Here is a 21,499-nt window from a genome sequence, read left to right on the forward strand (position 1 = left end):
TCTGTGATGTCATCATGGAGGAGTGGAAGAGGACTTCAGTGGCAACCTGTGAAGCTCTGGTGAACTCCATGCCCAAGAGGGTAGTTTTCACATGAAAAGATACAATAAAATATTTACAAAAATGTGAGGGGTGTACTCACTTTTGTGAGATACTGTATACCTGTTTTGGCTTTTGTACCTATTTTTTGTGAAAAACTTCCAATAAAAATGATCAAAACAGAAATCTTACAACCAGGAACAGACAGCAAAAAGTAAAAGCACAGCAGCTTTCCTACTCCCAAGAAAGTTTTGATCATGTATGCTCTTTGATATATTTTATTTTTTTGCTAATCCCTGGCTCCTCCTCCCCCAGCAGCATGCCAATTAAATTTTTAAATGAAATCTTTACATACCTTTTTTTTAAACCCAGTGAGAATTTCACGGGGTCTTTGTGCTTCTCTATGCAATGCAAGCAGATCATGGCTAGTAGGAGGGGCCAGAAGGTACGGTAAATAGCTTCCAGAAGACATCACAGCACCCTGTCTCAGTGCTCTTCTCCAGAGCTCTCAGCCCTGATGCAAACCGTAAGTGGTTCTTGGGAGAAGTTATATAAATAATGAGTGGATGTCAGCAGGGCCGTCTTAATAGGATCATATATCACTCATTTATTATCTTTAAATTATCTCCTTAGATAATCTTTATATTAATATTATATCTTTCTATAAAAAAAATTATATATTTTTTATATATTTTTTTTCACATACAATAATATAATAATTTTGGATATAAATAAAAAAAAATTCTCACAGGTTCTATTGAACGTAAAATTAATGGAATTAATTATTTGTTTATGATTATGTCACGTACACATAAATATCTTCACAATTAGTTGTGGTTCCAGAGATTGGCAGCTATCAATCACTGTGGAAACCAATATTAGTCTCACATAAGGCCACATCAATGTATATTGGAACACAGATAACAGAGTTCTTTTGGTGAAATTCTCCGAATAACCCCTAGATGGCAATGTAGAGAGACATTAGCCAAGCTTATACAAATTTTTCCCTTTGGTTTTGACCGTTTCCCATGATTAAAAAAAAGGGGAGTTACTTTCTCCTTTAATTTTATAAATGTATTTATTTTTTATTCTTATAATATTCCCTCCCCCGTTCCCCCTTTCTATATATTATGCAGTGTGCACGACAGTGCCTGTTCGTTGCGCAGTATGCCTATTTATATTAACATTCCACTACATCAATTTAGATAGGTATCTAAATAATGTTAAGCACTGGCATTTTTTCCCCTAACCAAGATGGCGTTTGCAGTATCTTTGCTCAAACCTCACGGCGAGGTTAGAGCCTATATAAGGGATGATTCACTGCAACGCCCTATCCCATTGACAACGTCCAATGACGAAACGCGTCTGGGAGGACGTGCGGTGACGTCATCACGTTAGGAGGAAGCTCTCCGCTTTGTATGTTCGCCGCCCAACAGCCGACTGTTGTTTAGCAACATCCTTCTGGTAAGCTGCTTTACATAAGTGGTGGCGGGCTCTCACTACAGGAGTGTGCTGTGGATTCACGTGGTGACAGGAGTGTTCCGGGTACAGCAGGATTTTTTCAAATGGAAAGAATATAGACTTTCTTGTACCATCCAGTTTCCCTATAGGGCTTGTGTACCATCTACCAATTGATGTTTGGGCTGTAGATCAAACTGAGTCCGGGTTCTATAGCGCAGCTCAACCCCCCCCCCCCCCCCTTTTTTTCCATATATGTTCCAGTGCATCCGCACATGAGCTGCTGCTTCCCTAATTTATTGTGTCCAATTTATTGACATATTTACATGTATTGATAAGCGCATTTTTTTCTTTATTTAATAGGATCATGGTCTGATCAATATTTCTATTGCACAGGTTCCTGGTAGATATGGCTCATAAAATGGTGGGTGCTGCCACGATTACCAGTTGGGTCCTGGAAACATCAAACAAGCGTACATATTCGCCAGCACACCATGGATAATTTTCATCCAAAAAGTTTTAATGAAAGAGATCACATGCCCCTTCGTCAGGCATTTGATAGGAAGGCATAATAGGGCCCCTGGGTAAAGTAATGCACTGGGGCCCCTTACCAGTCTTCTCCAATTTAAACACCTACAGTACTCTCGAGAATAAAGTATGAAAAGTTGATAGAATTAAAAATATATTTATTAGTACTTTTAATACAATTTATTTTAAACAATAAGAACATATGCTATAAACCAAAGACTAATCAACATAAAGGGCACAGTCCAGGAGGGGATGCAGAAGGACAACGTCTAGGGGGGATCAGGAGGGCAAGATACTGGGATCAGGAGGGTACAGTACTGGTTCCAAAAAGCTGCCCAGGACACAGACATCCCTGGGAAAGCTAAGTAAAAAGAGTGACTACCCCAGAAAATCTGGGACAGTTGTAAAGTGTGATGTAATGCAATACTATCATGGGGCCCCCATTAGGGTGCCCACGTGTCCCGGATTGTCGGGACTGTCCCGCAATTGACATGTCTGTCCTGGGTCCCGGGGCACCTTCATTCCGGGACAATACAATGTCCTGGAATGAAATAGAGGACACAGCCACCCCTTACTAACTAATAACTACATTTCCGGAACTGGTTGCTAGGGCCAGCGCTGCCTGGCATCTTGCAACCAGTGGCAATTTACTCTCAGACAGTGAGACCGGGAGCGAAGCCTGTACCTAGTGTCCCCACCCACCTTGGCACCTCCTCCTTCTCTGGCACCCAGCGGCAAGCAGCAGGGACTGCTGTGATCTTCACTCTTCAGATAGTGACACCACTCCTTTCCTTCTACACACGTGGCTCATGCAGAGGGAGTGACAGCAGCGCTGCATCTGGTGGCAGGCTATGGGCGGCAAGCGGCACTGCATCTGGTGGCAAGTGGCACATTCACCTGACAAAAAACCTGCAGCCAAATTCCCCATTAACCCAGAAAGTACATTACCCCCCACCCCCTCATCTTTTTTGGGGGAAGGTGAGAGAGGGGGTGTGTACCTGAATGGCAGTTTGGAAATGTGGTCACCCTAGCCTAGGGTTTGCAGGTCTGTCCCAGGCACATTCATTCCAAGACAATACAGTGTCCCGGAATGAAACTGACACAGCCACCCCCCCCCCCCCCCCCCGGGCCAATCTGATGCCCCCAAAAAAGGCCGCCACATCACCGTTTTACTCACTGACAGTACTTGTCCTGGCCGGGAATGCCTGGAGGAGCACAATCCCGCCCCCTGCTTGTGATTGGAGAAATCATAAATCCCGCCTCTTGTGTCCAATCACTGTGCTGTGATTCGTTACAGCACAAGCTGATATTTGGGAAGGGAAGGTGTCCCTGAATGGCAGTTTGGAAATGTGGTCACCCTAGCCCCCATATACCTGGGGCCCCTGGGCAGTGCCCATGCATTAAGACAGCTCTGGATGTCAGTCTGGAAGAAGGGGAGCTTCTATGCAGACTGTATTTGCATGCAATGCCCACGTGGGATGCTAAGCCTCAATGATTGAAAGAACTGAAATCCAATGAACAAAAGAGGGGGGTCAGGCTGGCTAGATGATGTTGGATGAGATGTTCTCCAGCCAAGCAGGCAGACTCTATCTGTCTTCTGGCAGCTTCTAATGCACGTTGTGAGAAGCTCGCAGTGTGCAGGGAAATCAGAGTAAGCTATTTCAATACAGGAGAGGAGCCTGTACAACTGTGCAAGACTGAAGTCCAGCTTTAAACAGGATCAACAGTAATGAGGGCGTCTATGATGAAGCTGATGATAGTTTCGCAGAAGACAGAAGCTGAACAAATGATTATTTTCATGTAATTGCCAAGTAACACTGTCTGGTTTATGTCTGAAAGCAATAACTCATTAAGGAAATAACTCTTATGTCTGTCTGTAAGACTGCAGGAGTGAGATGTGAGAAGGCTTGTAATATTATTCTTTGTTAAACAACACTCCTTCCCCGCTGATGCAATATTTGCATTATAACCACAATATTTGAGTCACTGTTTCCTATTGCCAGGCCTGAAGTGATAAATAAATGTGGAGAGAGATTGTTATCGATGTCTCTGGTCATACTACTTCACATTCCCATGCCGTGATTTACATGTGCAGCATGTGACATTGCAATGCAAAATATGAGCATTCCTGTATTAAATTGTATTGTAACTATAATGTCTTCCCTGATGTTGTAAAGCGCTGCGTAAACTGTTGGCGCTATATAAATCCTGTATAATAATATGAGCAAAAAATAATGGGCCAGATTCACGTATCTGGCCGTATCTTTGTGCGGGCGTAGCGTATCCTATTTACGCTACGCCTCCGCAACTTGGACAGGCAAGTGCAGTATTAACAAATCGCTTGCTCCGTAAGTTGCGGCGGTGTAGCATAAATTGGCCGGCGTAAGCCCGTCTAATTCAAAATAGGCTGGTAGGGGGCGTGTTGTATGTAAATGAATCGTGATCCCACGTAAATGACGCGCCTAACGAACGGCGCATGCGCGCGCATGCTCAGTATCACGTTGAATTTACTCCATAAGATACGCCAGGCCCAATGCCTGTGACGTGAACGTAACCTACGCACAGCCCCATTCACGTACGACTTACGTAAACAACGTAAAAAGATACGCTTGCCGACGTCCATACTTTGCATTGGCTGCGCCTCATATAGCAGGGGTAACTTTACGCCGGACGTAAGCCTAACGTAAGCGGCGTAGCGGGTGCAAGTACGTTCGTGAATCGGCGTATCTACCTAATTTACATATTCGACGTGGAAATCTACGGAAACGCCCCTTGAGGCCAGCGTAAATATGCACCCAAGATACGACAGTGTAGGAGACTTACGCCACTCGTATCTTGGCCAAATCTATGCCTAACTGATTCTAAGAATCAGGCGCATAGATACGACGGCTCACATTCGGACTTACGACGCCGTACGTGGAGATACGCCGTTGTAAGTCCATTGTGAATCTGGCCCAATAAGTATATGTAAACTCAAGTTTTATTTTCTAGTTTTTGACCACCCTCGGAAGAGCCTTTAGATTAGGTTTGGGTCCTCTTGCTCTGCACCAGTTATATCCCACGCTATACCTAGCTGCTAGCAGCACCTTTGCTCCCTGGGCCCTGTGTCTGGCTTAGTTGTCCTTTATGCTGGTTATGGGTGGGCTTCCAGTAAGACAGTGACCAATGGAATCACTTCTAGGTAATATCAAGTGTGGTATCTGTTCTTATCAGTGTCCAGTAGTGTTGGTACGCCATCCTCCTGGCCTTTTGGTAGGAATGGCTGGTTGTATAGTACCTTTTCTGGTATGATGTGGAACTTGATGAACCTTCCTAAAAGGGGAGGAACGAGCATGCACCATGTCAATTGTGGGTCAGGAGTGCCCAGTGTCTACTCGTTTGAATGGTGCTGCCTGGTCTGGCCATGGGCTGTGAGGGCAGAGAATCTGTGGTGTCTGTGCCCCCTAAGAGTTGGTCACCCCAGCGATGCTGTATCCTGGCCTAGGCCAACAAGGCCCAGGCCTAGGGCAGCACTTTGCAGGGGGCAGCACGGACAGTGTCCCGGCCGGCTTGTGCTATACTGTTAGGCAAATTAGTTTAGCGCCCCCATAAATCGGCCACACTGCTTCCAGTATGTGGGCGGTTGGCATTCTGCGACTGTGGGGGGGGGGAGGCGTCGCTTAATTTTTTTTACCATCCCTGTCCCATTGCAGAGATTTCCCTTCACTTCCTGTCCCATAGCCAAACAGGAAGTGAGAGGAAATCTATGCAAATTAAGGGAATCCATTGCCCCCCTCCCCCCAGGCCATCAGAACTAGTGTCCCCACTTGAAAGTTTCAGGGTGGGTCTTAAACCGCAAGGGGTGTGGCCTTGACAGGAAGAGGTGGGTCATATTTAAATTAAGGGTTGCACGAGTTAGTCAGGCCTAGTGCATCACAAAACCTAAATACACCCCTGCACCCCAGGGGTGCTTTTAGTAACACCGTGGGCCTGGGAAACCCACTGTGTGAATGACACATTACCACTCATTTTTTCTGCACTGCGCCTCTATGTGTTAGGTTTTTTGGTTAAAGTAGAACTTATTCTTCTCCTCAGTCTTCACAAGGGAATAGGGGGGCTTTAGTAACCAAACCTGCAGTGTCTATCCTCACGACACATCACAGGAAGTACCTCTATGGTTAACAGAGGACAGAATTAAAATTATACTTGGGAAACTTAACATTAATAAATCACCGGGATCAGATGGCTTGCCTACAAGGGTACTTAGGGAACTCAGTCAAGTAATTGCCGGACCATTGTTCCTAATTTTTACTGACAGTCTACTGACTGGAATGGTGCCAGCTGATTGGAGAAAAGCCAAAGTAGCACCAATATTTAGGGCCCAAAATACATCCCTGGGAAATACAGACCAGTTAGGCCCCGTACACATGACCAAACATGTCTGCTGAAACTGGTCCGCGGGCCAGTTTCAGCAGACATGTTCGGTCGTGTGTAGGCCCGAGCGTGCAAATATTCCTGGACGTGTTTTAAAACAGTCCGCTGGAATCTTGCCCGCTCGGACATGTTCGGTCGTCTGTACAGACCTACAGACCTACCGTACATGTCCGAGCGCCCGCCATCCCTCGCATGCGTCGAATGACTTCGACGCATGCGTGGAAGCATTTAACTGGCAGGCCCGCCCACGTCGCCGCGTCATCGTCGCGGCGACACCGCGGACACGCCCCGCGTATTGTTTACGCGCGGATTTCTGTACGATGGTTAGTACAGCCATCGTACAGAAAGCCCCGGGCAGACATGTACGGTGAAAACGGTCCGGCGGACCCGTTTCATCGTACATGTTTGTCCGTGTGTACACGGCCTAAGCCTAACATCAATAGTATGTAAGCTCTTGGAGGGGATGATAAGGGACTATATACAATATTTTAGTAATGAGAACGGTATAATTATCAGTAATCAGCATGGATTCATTCTTGCCAAACCAATTTACTAACCTTCTATGAGGAGATGAGTTTCCATCTAGATAAAGGAAGGCCCGTAGACGTGGTGTATCTGGATTTTGCAAAAGCATTTGACTCAGTTCCCCATAAATGTTTACTGTACAAAATAAGGACCGCTGGCATGGACCATAGGGCTAGTACATGGATTAGAAACTGGCTAGAAGGGCGAGTTCAGAGGGTGGTGATAAATGGGGAATACTCAGAATGGTCAGGGGTGGGGAGTGGGGTCCCCCAGGGTTCTGTGCTGGGAACAATCCTTTATTAATTTGATCATAAATTACCTGGAGGACCGGATAAACAGCTCAATCTCTGTATTTGCAGACAATACTAAGCTAAGCAGGGCAGTCACTTCTCCGCAGGATGTGTAAACCTTGCAAAAAGATCTGATCAAATCTGAATGCAATCTATACACTGGGGGGAAAACCTCTGGAGGAATCTAGGATGGAAAAGGACCTGGAGGTCCTAGGAAATGATAGGCTCAGCAATGGCATGCAATGACAAGCTGCTGCTAACAAAGCAAACAAAATATTGGTATGCATCAACTCCAGATATAAAACAATAATTCTCCCGCTCTACAAGACTCTGGTTCGGCCGCACCTGGAGTATGCTGTCCAGTTCTGAGCACCTGTCCTCAGGAAGGATGTACTGGAAATAGAGCGAGTACAAAGAAGGGCAACAAAGCTAATAAAGGGTCTGGAGCAGGCCCGGACTGGCCATAGGGCATACCGGGCATATGCCCGGTGGGCCGCGGCGGCCCGCGGGCCGGTAGCGGCCCGCGAATGGCCCTTGGCGGCCCGCGGGCCGATCGCGGCCCGCAAACGGCCCTCGGCGGCCCGCATGTCACTTCTACCCAGAGGTGTACCAAGGCCCTTGGGGCAGACTGGGCTGGGTTGCAAGAATGCATTTGCCCCCTGGGCTGCTCTAATGTCCTGCAAAAAGGCCACTGAGCTGGCCGAGTGCGCCACCTGCCACAAGTTGTGGATTGTCCACTGGCCACGTCACCTGCCATGTCACCTGGCCACGCCACCTGCCACAAGTTGTGGATTGTCCACTGGCCACGTCACCTGACACAAGTTGTGGATTGTCCACTTGCCACGTCACCTGGCCACATCACCTGCCACGTCACCTGGCCACATCACCTGCCACATCACCAGGCCACATCACCTGCCACAAGTTGTGGATTGTCCACTGGCCACGTCACCTGCCACGTCAACTGGCCATGTCACCTGCCGCAAGTTGTGGATTGTCCACTTGCCACGTCACCTGACCACGACATCTGCCACAAGTTGTGGATTGTCCACTTGCCACGTCACCTGCCACAAGTGGATTATGCACTTGCCAAATCACCTGGCCACGTCACCTGCCACAAGTTGTGGATTGTCCACTGGCCACGTCACCTGGCCACGTCACCTGCCATGTCACCTGGCCACGTTACCTGCCACAAGTTGTGGATTGTCCACTTGCCATGTCACCTGGCCACGTCACCTGCCACGTCACCTGGCCACATCACCTGCCACGTCACCTGGCCACGTCACCTGCCACAAGTTGTGGATTGTCCACTGGCCACGTCACCTGCCACGTCAACTGGCCACGTCAATTGCCACAAGTTGTGGATTGTCCACTGGCCACGTGACCTGGCCACGTCACCTGCCACATCACCTGGCCACGTCAATTACCACAAGTTGTGGATTGTCCACTTGCCACGTCACCTGCTTCAAGTTGTGTATTGTCCACTTGCCATGTCATCTGCCATGTCACCTGGCCACGCCACCTGCCACAAGTTGTGGATTGTCCACTGGCCACGTCACCTGGCCACGTGACCTGCCACAAGTTGTTGATTGTCCACTGGCCACGTCACCTGGCCACGTCACCTGCCACGTCACCTGCCACATCACCTGGCCACGTCACCTGCCACAAGTTGTGGAATGTCCACTGGCCACGTCACCTGCCACGTCAACTGGCCACGTCACAAGTTGTGGATTGTCCACTTGCCACATCACCTGCCTCAAGTTGTGTATTGTCCACTTGCCACGTCATCTGCCATGTCACCTGGCCACGTCACAAGTTGTGGATTGTCCACTGGCCACGTCACCTGCCACAAGTTGTGGATTGTCCACTTGCCATGTCACCTGGCCACGTCACCTGCCACATCACCTGGCCACGTCACCTGCCACGTCAACTGGCCATGTCACCTGCCACAAGTTGTGGATTGTCCACTTGCCACGTCACCTGACCACGACACCTGCCACAAGTTGTGGATTGTCCACTTGCCACGTCACCTGACCACGACACCTGCCACAAGTTGTGGATTGTCCACTTGTCACGTCACCTGCCACAAGTGGATTATCCACTTGCCAAATCACCTGGCCACGTCACCTGCCACGTCAACTGGCCATGTCACCTGCCACAAGTGGATTATCCACTGGCCACGTCACCTGGCCACATCACCTGCCACAAGTTGTGGATTGTCCACAATGCAATGCAAGCAATTACATTTTTTAATGTTTTTTATGGTTTTTCATAATTTGCCATCATTTTTGAGATTTCTAATGTAAAAAAATAGGTCACCTTTAAAAACGCCGGTATCGCGTTTTGCCGCGTTTAGCAGCGATTTGCGTCTGAAACGCTAAAACTTTTGCGTCTGAACCCAAAATTTTGCTTCTGAAAAAACAAACCTAAACCCAACTGCTTTAAAACACAAACAAATACGAATGTGTGCATGGACACGTAGGATAACATTAAATGTGTTCAGGGGCAGTTGAAAAAAATACCCAAATGGCCTGCTGGCCTGCATTTGATGGGACAAAGTGGCTGCATTTGATGGGGCACAGTGGCTGCATTTGATGGGACACAGTGACTGCATTTGATGAGGCACAGTGGCTGCATTTGATGGGGCACAGTGGCTGCATTTGATGGGGCACAGTGGCTGCATTTGATGGGACAAAGTGGCTGCATTTGATGGGACAAAGTGGCTGCATTTGTTGGGGCACAGTGGCTGCATTTGATGGGGCACAGTGGCTGCATTTGATGTAGCACAGTGGCTGCATTTGATGGGGCACAGTGGCTGCATTTGATGGGACAAAGTGGCTGCATTTGATGGGGCACAGTGGCTGCATTTGATGGGGCACAGTGGCTGCATTTGATGGGGCACAGTGGCTGCATTTGATGGGGCACAGTGGCTGCATTTGATGGGGCACAGTGGCTGCATTTGATGGGGCACAGTGGCTGCATTTGATGTGACACAATGGCTGCATTTGATGTAGCACAGTGGCTGCATTTGATGGGGCACAGTGGCTGCATTTGATGTAGCACAGTGGCTGCACTTGATGGGGCACAGTGGCTGCATTTGATGGGACAAAGTGGCTGCATTTGATGGGGCACAGTGGCTGCATTTGATGGGGCACAGTGGCTGCATTTGATGGGGCACAGTGGCTGCATTTGATGGGGCACAGTGGCTGCATATAATGGGGCACAGTGGCTGCATTTGATGTTTTTGTTCAGTTTGATTGCTTCCCCCCAAAAAAAATTTGAGCACCAGTGTGAGCCAAAAGGCTTGCACTCACAGATACTCCACTGAAAAGTTATCAATTCTCATGTCACTTTTCAGAGGCATTTGACAGACAGTAAGGAGGTGATGCCTAATTTCCTCCCTGCCTGTTTTAATCTCAGCCAGTCCCTCCAGATATTTCACTTTGTACTCCACCTTATTTCCATTACTCTTTATAGGTATTAGATGTTCTCTCACCTTATTCTTTGCACATCTAATACATAATGAGAGTTCTGGAAATAAGGTGGAGTTCAAAGTGAATTTCTAAACCTAAGTTGAGAACCCCTTTCTGAAGATTTGAGGATATTATTAAACTCAGAGACTGGTGGACTTAGGCCATCATAAATAGATTGAAAATCTGCCAGTTCAGCAGAAATTTCAATCTATCAATGTGCAGACTGGTTATACAGACTCCGATCTATCAGTACAACAATGGGAAATGTCCAACGATTTATCTCTGTTCCAGCAATGTGGAGTGATTTCTCTCTCTGTGCCACAAATGTGGAGCAGTCTCTCTCTCTAGTTCTCCCAGCAGCGCTGACAACTGACAAGCGGCAGTCCCATCAAACGCTCAGCCAGGAGATTAACCTGTGAGTGGCCAGACCATCAGACTGGGCTGTGACATGCTATGAGGACGTAAATCGCTATTATACGCTGCTGCACCCCATCGTGGACTTCTTAAAGGGACCGTGACCTGGTGTATTCCTGGCTATTATCCGATGTTTAGAAGTATCCTACAGTTATTTGAATAACGCTGTTATCAAATTACCTTGTGGTAAGCCTCAGTCCATATGGTGGCGGGTCACGACTGTCAATTATCTTCACACTGGGTGCTGCCTGGGTTGAAAATTTCGTTTATGGACTTTGTTATTGGATCTTTTTAACAATTTGTTCACGATTTATGCACTTATATGGTGCACATTTTTTCTGTGTTTCACGTGTAGAAGACACAAAGGACTTCACTGTTTATATTATTGTACTACTGGTTGGCGCAATTTTTCTTTCTTTTTATATTTGTTTTGTGTTAGTTCACGCTATTGCAGCCTTCCCATTTATTCACTTAATTTATATTCGATTAGCGCAATTTTCCTTTTTTCCTGTCTCTCTCTGTGCGGGCATCCCATCATTAACCCCCGCCGCGTGCCCCCCCCCCCCCCCCCCCCCCGGGCTGCTCAGTCTAAAATGCCCGGGCCTATTTTTTGTCCCAGTCCGGGCCTGGTCTGGAGGATATTAGTTATGAGAAAAGGTTGCGAACACTGAACTTATTCTCTCTGGAGAAGAGACGCTTGAGAGGGGATATGATTTCAATTTACAAATACCGTACTGGTGACCCCACAATAGGGATACAACTTTTTTGTGAAAGGGAGTTTAACAAGACACGTGGTCACTCATTAAAATTAGAAGAAAAGAGGTTTAACTTTAAACTACTGTATGAAGAGGGTTCTTTACTGTAATGCCTCGTACACATGACCTTTTACTCTCCAAAAACCATCAAGAAAAATGCTGGTAGAGCTTTTTTGCCGAGAAAAACGTTCGTGTGTATGTTTTTAGTCGAGAAAACTGTTGTGGATCTCGACGAGAAAAAAAGAGAACATTCGCGTGGTTCTCGTCAGGCTGGTTTACAACGAGAAACACGTTTGTGTGTATGCTTAGAAACCTGCGCATGCTCAGAATAAAGTATGAGACGGGAGCGCACCTTCGCTAAAAGTAGCGTTTGTAATGGAGATAGCACATTCGTCACGCTGTAAGACTGAAAATCGCGAATCGTCTCTCACCAAACTTTTACTTAACACGCGGTAACATGAGATTAGCAAAAGCAGCCCCAAGGGTGGCGCCAGTGGAATCAAACTTCCCCCTTATGGTGGCGTCGTACGTGTTGTAATTCACCGCGTTTGAGAACGACAAGATTTTGTCTCGACAGTGTGTATGCAAGGAAAGCTTGACAAGAATCTCGTCAAGCTTGACAAGAACCTCATCGAGGAAAACAATGTTTCTTTTATGACGAGATTTCCGGTCGTGTGTAAGAGGCCTAAGAGTGGCAAGGATGTGGAATTCCCTTCCATAGGCGGTGGTCTCAGCAGGGAACATCGATAGTTTCAAAAAAAACTATTAGATAATCACCTGAATGACCACAACATACAGGGATATACAAGGTAATACTGACATATAATCACACACATAGGTTGGACTTGATGTTACTATGTAACTATGTAAGTATAGGCAAAACTTTTTTCATTTTGGATAAAGTAGGGAAGGGTTATAACCCCTGTCAGTTTTTTTTTTTTTGCCGTCCATGTTCCATTGGGGAGAATTACCTTTACTTCCTGCCCCATAGCCAAAATAGGAAGTGAGAGGAAATCCCTGCAAATTAGAGGAATCCCTTGGGGACCCCCAGGTCACCAGAACCTTTTATGTGGACAACCCAAAATATATGATTTTCCTTTACTTTCACTTTCTACAGCATTCTAATCCCTCTCCACTCTATCCAAAACAAAAAAAAAGGTTTTGGGCCAGATTCTGGTAGATTCTGCGGCGGCATAGCGTAAACCATTTACACTACGCCGCCGCAACTTACTGGAGCAAGTGTCGTATTCTTCAAGCACTTGCTCCGTAGTTTGCGGCGGCGTAGTGTAAATGGCCCGGCGTATCCCCGTGTAATTCAAAGGGGGCGGCTTGTATTTAAATTAAGCGTGCCCCCGCGTCGATTGAACTGCGCATGCGCCGGGCTGAAAAATAGCCCAGGGCGCATGCTTCAGCTCACGACGGTAAACGTCAATGACGCCGACGTGTGCGTCATTGACGTAAAGTCGTATTCAAGAACGACTTAGGAAAACTACGTACCCGACGGGAAAAGACGACGCGGACCCGACGCCATACTTAACATGGCATACGGCGGACTGGCGTAAGGTTACCCCTCATATAGCAGGGGTAACCTTACGCCTACGGAAACGACGTAAGCGACGACTACGCGACGCAAATTCGTTCGGGAATCGGCATATCAGGCTCATTTGCATAGTCAAATGAGACCTGAACGTAAACGCCACCTAGCGGCCAGCGGCGAATTACATTTAAGATCCGACAGTGTAAGTGACTTACACCTGTCGTATCTTGGCCGTATCTATGCGAAAATGATTCTAGGAATCACTCGCATAGATACCCGGGGCCAAAAACAGAGATACGACGGTGTTTCCTGAGATACACCTTCGTATCTCTTCTGAGAATCTGGCCCTTTGTCTTTAGTTGTACTTTAAGTTTGGGGCAATTTTTGCTACCAGGGCACAAGATCTGGGTACTATTTAATTTATTTTTCTCCGCATGTTGTGTCACTATGCCCTGTAGTTTTTTTTTTTTCCACTTGGATGGAGGGTGTGTGTCCTCGAGCCAACCTTGAAGTCTAGGGGGAGGATGTGTGGCCACCGGGTTCCTTCCTCCCCTAAACCACTCACTTCAGGGGAGCCCCTCACCTATTGCTTGTTGGTCAGCTTTGGCTAACCATGAAGAGAGGGGTCTGCCAGGCTATTTGGCTAGGTGGACCAAGTTGAGCTGTACAACTGTCAGGAGCCTTGCGCCCTGGGAGGGGGGTCAGGATAGAGTTCTACATATTTGGGAGATGGACTAGAGATGCATTTTTTGTGTGTGTTTGTCTTTGTGGTTAATTCAAGTCTTCACTACACAGATGCCAGGGGCAGGTCCAATCCCTTGCCTACAGAGGCAGCCATTTCCAGTCCACTTCTATGTTCTCCTCTCCCTGCACCATCCATCATGCAGAAGAGACGAGCTGGGGCCATAGGAGAAACAGTCTGTTAGTCAGCTAAAAAGGGGAGTAAGGAATGGTTACAATCCCTGTCAGATTTATATGCTGTCTTTGTCACATGTCCAAGAGACACAACAGAAAGCGAGAGAATGTTTTTCTAAAGTTTCTTCTCTACTCTTGTTCAAGTAACTGCAAAAAAAAGGGTGCACCCCCTAGGGCGACAAAGGCAGCAATACAAACCTGAGAGGGGTCCTAACTTTTTCATACTCAATCTAAAACTTGTACAAAAAAAGGTTTTGGCTTTAGTTATACTTCCTATACTTAGATTAGTTTTCAAAAATAAGTAGCGCTATAAATGTCCAAAAAAAAGTTGTCCAAAAGATGTCTGTTTGACACTAATCCAGAAAAGTGACAGAAAATGCAAACGTTGTGTATATAAACAAGCACCCTGTGACACTTGTGATAAAAAATTGTGTATATAACCTAAAGTCCATAAATTGAAATTCAATCGTTGAATGTGTGTTCAAATCTTCTCGTCATCCACCGCACCCGAGTGCTAGTGATTCCTCTCCCATCAGATAAAACACTCACCAACTCAATATGCCTTACACTCTCGTGCTTGGCGTGTAAACCTGAACAAACCTCTCAGAAAGGTTTACCAGATATTCCAACTTCCAATCATATGATTACGGGATCTCTCCGCATGTAAATAATACAAAAACGTGCACAATAGTGTAATACCGTAAAACCAGTTTTAATAAAACACTGTGCAAAACTTCAACCATTACACTCACATAATTTCCTTAAAAACAAGCAATAATATCACAGCAAACTGCCAATGGATGCCTCAGCCAGTGAAATGTGGTCACGGCGGGCCCGAGGTAAACGGATATACTCTCACTACCACTCGCTATCCCCGCTTGGAGCTTTGCTTCCTTAATTGGTCTGGCACGTCACACGTCAAAAGTTAGCTCAGATGGTTGCCGTACAGCCATGCCCCGACATGTTTCGTCACACGGACTTAAAGGGGTTGTAAAGACAAAAATATTTTCCTCTTAAATTAAAGTCTGACAGTAGCTGATAAAGTAAAAAGTAATGTTTTGCATTATAACTAGTTTGATGAAACAAAAAATACAGCGCTCGAGGATGGAGTACGAATCACTTTATAGTCTTTAAAGTATTGCAAAAAATACACATGAACTAAAAATATAAATAAAAACTGCACACTAGGCAGAAAGTTTACACAAGCGAATCTATTGCAAAGTCCCCAAACACTTGAACAGTAACCATAAGGTGATGGTGGGATAGCAACCTGAAATCACTGCTGGGAGAAAGCTTCCAACCAAAGTACACTTCTGTAGTATATGAAGGTGGTACGGCCGTTAGTAAACCTCTAAGCAGGGAGAAGAAAAACACACAGCGGGGAGACAGCATCCACGCTGGGAGTGATCAAAGATGATATTCACCTGCCGAGGGAGAAATGACTATAGTTCTAATCCAACAGGGCGGCCGATGGAGGCGGGATCACTCCTCGCAACGGAGGGCAGTAAGGGAGATCCTGGATGGGAACCACCGTGCCAATACAAGGACGCCACCGCGTCAATCAGAAGCGAGGAGGGAGGGGTGGAATCACCGCTGCGTCACATGAAGGGGAAGGGAATGAAGTCCGGACTCTATCCCTCAAGGGTCATGTGACTCCAGGGGCCAATCAGTGGAAGAGATAGCCGAGCAGTAGAATCAACAAGCTGAACGTCATGTAGTCCTGTAACTTTGAACAGTTTATTTTCATTTATTTTCAATGTATTTATTTTTAATGTATGGATTATGTATTTTTGTTTTTGTTTATGTGCTATTATTATTATTTTTTGTATATGTGTCACTATTGGGTGTTTCTAGTTTAATATCAACAAACAATTGCAAACTCAATATGTTGCTTTTTTAAATAAAGAACCGAATGGTGATGGTGGGGTTAACACTTTAAATCCGTCCCCCCGCCTGCCATTATCCAATGGGATTGTTACATGTTCCTATTTTAATCTGGTGGTGTTGCCTGTCCGTGACTTTGACAAAGCGTCTGGCACGCGAAACATGTCAGTCACGGCTCACCCCCATCTCGTTTTATGCCCCCACTTGTTTACAAGAAGCCAATGCTGAGATACTGACAGTCTGGGAATTCCTTCAGTGACGTTCAGCTTGTTGATTCTACTGCTCGGCTATCTCTTCCACTGATTGGCCCCTGGAGTCACATGACCCTTGAGGGATAGAGTCCGGACTTCATTCCCTTCCCCTTCATGTGACGCAGCGGTGATTCCACCCCTCCCTCCTCGCTTCTGATTGACGCGGTGGCGTCCTTGTATTGGCACGGTGGTTCCCATCCAGGATCTCCCTTACTGCCCTCCGTTGCGAGGAGTGATCCCGCCTCCATCGGCCGCCCTGTTGGATTAGAACTATAGCCATTTCTCCCTCGGCAGGTGAATATCATCTTTGATCACTCCCAGCGTGGATGCTGTCTCCCCGCTGTGTGTTTTTCTTCTCCCTGCTTAGAGGTTTACTAACGGCCGTACCACCTTCATATACTACAGAAGTGTACTTTGGTTGGAAGCTTTCTCCCAGCAGTGATTTCAGGTTGCTATCCCACCATCACCTTATGGTTACTGTTCAAGTGTTTGGGGACTTTGCAATAGATTCGCTTGTGTAAACTTTCTGCCTAGTGTGCAGTTTTTATTTATATTTTTAGTTCATGTGTATTTTTTGCAATACTTTAAAGACTATAAAGTGATTCGTACTCCATCCTCGAGCGCTGTATTTTTTGTTTCAGTTTTTTGCCCATGTTCTCAGGTGATTGACAGCTGCACGGAAAGAGTTTGTTTATCTTTTTTTACTACACAAAACATTGTGTTTTATTGTCCTTATGGTGTAGCGCTAGTAGTGGGAATTTTTTTCTTGTAACTAGTTTGATACTTGTTGAAATCGAGCTTTTTTATTCACCTCCGTCACTCCTGAATCATTATTCTCACTGACTTCCTGGTTTGCAGTGCGCATTCATTCTTGCTACATCACGGCCTAATGGGAACTACAGTTCCCATTAGGCTTAGCCTCCATGCCTGTGAGGGATAAGAGAGCATCTTCACGCAGGGCTGTAGTCATAGGGAGGGGGTGAGCACATTCTGCTTTCCACCATGCAAAATGGCTCAGATGCTGTTGGAAAGCAAGAAGAGGAGAGACAGGAAATGGCATTTTCAAACCTGGATTACTGTATTTTGGAGGTCAAAAGGAAAAACGAGGTAAGTGATACTTAAATGCTCTAGCTTACAGAAATCAATTGATCTAATTAAAAAGGAACCTTTAGTGTTCCTTTAATCATGGGATCGGCTGTACGGCATGGCAACCCCTCCCTTTGTACTATCCGCTACAACTACTGGCGGAAGCCGAAAGATTACTGCGCATGCGCTCCACGTCATTTACGGGCGGAAGCAAACACATTTACTGTGCTTACTGACCACACCATCTACGGGCGGAAGTAAAACTGTTTGCATCTGCGTTTACCGGTTGTCCCTGCGACCACAATTCACCAGCCTATAGGCCTATTATATTAAGGAGGGGAAAACAATATAAATCCCCAATAAGTAATTCTCCTTCCATACTGTGTATTGTGGCCATTAAAGGGCCACTAAAGGAAAAAAAATTTTTAGCTGAAATGACTGATTACAGGTTATACAGACATAATAGTTAACTGATTCCCTTTAAAAATGATTAAAAATAGATAAAAACCAATCATATAATGTACCTGCAGTTTAGTTTCGTTTTTGCTGTTGTTTCCTGGTTCTCTGATGTACAGAGACAGAGAGCCAATAGAGGGCAGTTATCCTTTCTAAAATGAAACTGGATTGGTGCTGACACACAGTAATCACACCTCCTTGATTAGTCACCACAGTGAGAAATCTCCCAGTACTGTGGTGATCAGAAAACAGACAACCAGGAAGTGTCCAGAACAGAGAGGAATTACAGCAACATTAAAGCAAAAACGAACAATGAGGACATGAAACCAGGACTGCAGTAAGGTAAAGGAAGCTATTTAGCTAAAAAAAAAAAAATCCTTTAGTGACCCTTTAAGTTCTAGCAACCGACTGGTTCTAAAATGACATTCGTGCCTCTATCATATAAATAATAAAAATTATGAATAAAAAAATCTTAGCCATCCTAAAACAAATTTAATTATATCTGTTTGGGATTAATAGACTCATTTCTATATGGATATGTGACTGGAATAAAATATACTAATTGGACATGATCTTTATCAAGTGCATGTGATTCCCCATGATATAAATATCCCAACTGGTAGGCATATATTCAATATAAGATCGTGAGGAAGCAATAAAAGAATGGGACTCAGTAGGTAAAGCTATATTAATGGCTAACGTTCGTCATCATATGGCCATTTTTTTTAAATGTATATCTCACCAAATATAAAGACACTGATAAGGTCCAAATGCATAGACATATCTCCCCATGCATACAATTCTAGACACTGCCAAAATAAAATGATCCACTAATTCAAACTTCAGAAATTGTTTATAAAGCAATTTAAGTCTACCTCAATATTAAGGCCTCTGGGATAGAGACATTTTAAAAGGACTATCCATTGAGTTTCTCTCTGTGATAAATCCCGTACCCGATTGGATCCCCTCCAGGATGAATGCACACGATCTATACCACAGAACTGAGCCAGGGAGGGGTCCTGATGATGTTAACCACTTACCCCCCGGACCATATTGCTGCCCAAAGACCAGAGTACTTTTTGCGATTCGGGACTGCGTCGCTTTAACAGACAATTGCGCGGTCGTGCGACGTGGCTCCCAAACAAAATTGGCGTCCTTTTTTTCCCACAAATAGAGCTTTCTTTTGGTGGTATTTGATCACCTCTGCGTTTTTTATTTTTTGCGCTATAAACAAAAATAGAGCGACAATTTTGAAAAAAATTAATATTTTTTACTTTTTGCTGTAATAAATATCCCTCAAAATTATATAAAAAAACATTTTTTTTCCTCAGTTTAGGCCGATACGTATTCTTCTACATATTTTTCGTAAAAAAAAATCGCAATAAGCGTTTATTGATTGGTTTGCGCAAAAGTTATAGCGTTTACAAAATAGGGGGTATTTTTATGTCATTTTTATTAATATATATTTTTTACTAGTAATGGCGGCGATCAGCGATTTTTTGTCGGTATTGCGACATTATGGCGGACACTTCGGACACTTTTGACACATTTTTGGGACCATTGGCATTTTTATAGCGATCAGTGCTATAAAAATGCATTGGATTACTATAAAAATGCCACTGGCAGTGAAGGGGTTAACACTACGGGGGCAGGGAAGGGGTTAAGTATGCCTGGGTGTGTTCTTACTGTGGGGGGGGAGGTGGCCTCACTAGGGGAAACACTGATCCTCTGTTCATACATTGTATGAACAGAAGATCAGCATTTCCCTTGCTGACAGGACCGAGAGCTGTGTGTTTACACACACAGCTCCCGGTCCCCGCTCTGTACCGAGCGATCGCGTGTGCCCGGCGGCGATCGTGCCCGCCGGGCACACGCACGGGAGTCGGGGGCGAGCGGGCGGCGCGCGCGCGCACCTAGTGGTGGCTGAGAGAGAGGACGTTATACTACGTGCTCTCGCCCAGCCGAGCCGACCTGCCGACGTAGAACGGCGGTGCGCGGTCAGCTAGTGGTTAAAGTGCAATGAGACACTGTGGTACTTAAAACCTTTTTTTATATTCATCAGATGTTCAGAAATACGGATTTTTAACAATCTTTTGGTTCTCCCTACATAGAGTAATCCGCAGGGGCACCATAGCAGATATACAACGTATGAGGAGTTACACAAAAAAAAAAGTGAAAAAAAGGGGGGATAATTGCGCTAAACTCAATTGTGCACTTGTGTCAAATAAACATGTGACCAAGTATATGTGTTAACAGGTAAATCTAAACTGAAGGTATAGATTCATCCGTGGAATCAGGGGGGCGTGGCCACCTGTTCCTACTGAACACTAGTGTGTGTAAACCCAGAAGTCAAGTAACACTGGGATGTGTCAATCGTGACTACAATAATTGCTATAGCAGAGTCAGGGGGCCGTGGCTGCCCGTCCCTCCTAAGCAGTGGTTGGTGTGAGCCCAAAAAAATGCAGTAACTTAAACAATATAACACAAAAGATAAAAACCGTGATAGCAGTATTTGCTAGAAATTGATAATCACAGAATTAATATTATGTGAAAAAGTCCATAAAGTCCAAAATTGGAAAATTAGATAGATGGTAAGTCCATATGGCAATGAAGACACCCGTGAAATTCCAGGAATGCTGTAACTAAGCACCAGATGTGAGTCCACCACCAATCATGCAGCTGCTTACCAGAAATTCGGGTCCTGCCGGACCACTATCAACATATCTCTCAACCAAAGATTTTAAGGCAGTAGTAGATCCTCCACTTGCACTAGAACCCAGCCGTATCCAGCGATGGATCGGCAAACAACTAGTCTGGCAGATGAATCTTCTGAGGTGCTGGATGTGTCTCCACATAGCTTTTTATTAGAGTTCAGGCTCCATGCAGTCACCCCAGGACTTGGGGGCTGAAGTGGTTATAGATGCTGCATCGCTGGAGCCAAGGTGAATATAGTTCCTCTCAAAACTGTTCATACACCGTTTCCTGATGAATGACATCCCTTGATTGGAAAATCAAAGCAGTCAGGCAAAAAATGATCGGCTGAACAGTAACTACATCCTTTTAGATGCAGTCGCTGTTTTGATATCCTGGCAGCTGCCATTGGTAGTAGCCTGTACAGCAGGTAAGTGTGCGAGGAAACAGCTGTACAATATGCCATTTAGTTCATGTGTTGACAAGTAGCATGCTTAGAGGAGGAAACAGCGACAGAGAGATGAGCTCATCACTGTGCTGCTTCTCTTTTTGTAAATCGGTCACAGGTTGGATGGGGCCAGGATGATCTGGGCTCACAGAAAGTGGGTTCAATGGGTGGGCCATCAGATGAAGGACATCTAGTGTCAGAATAAAGTACTGCAGGAGAAATCCCTGAACTGAAGGTGAATATTGCAGAAAATTATTATTTTATCTTTAATCGGATGTTTCTTTTTAACATGTTGTTTTTGGCTGTAATTCTGCCTCAAAAATGGCAAGCTTACTATACAT

This window comes from Rana temporaria, chromosome 1, assembly GCF_905171775.1.
Source record: "Rana temporaria chromosome 1, aRanTem1.1, whole genome shotgun sequence".
Lineage (NCBI taxonomy): Eukaryota > Metazoa > Chordata > Amphibia > Anura > Ranidae > Rana > Rana temporaria.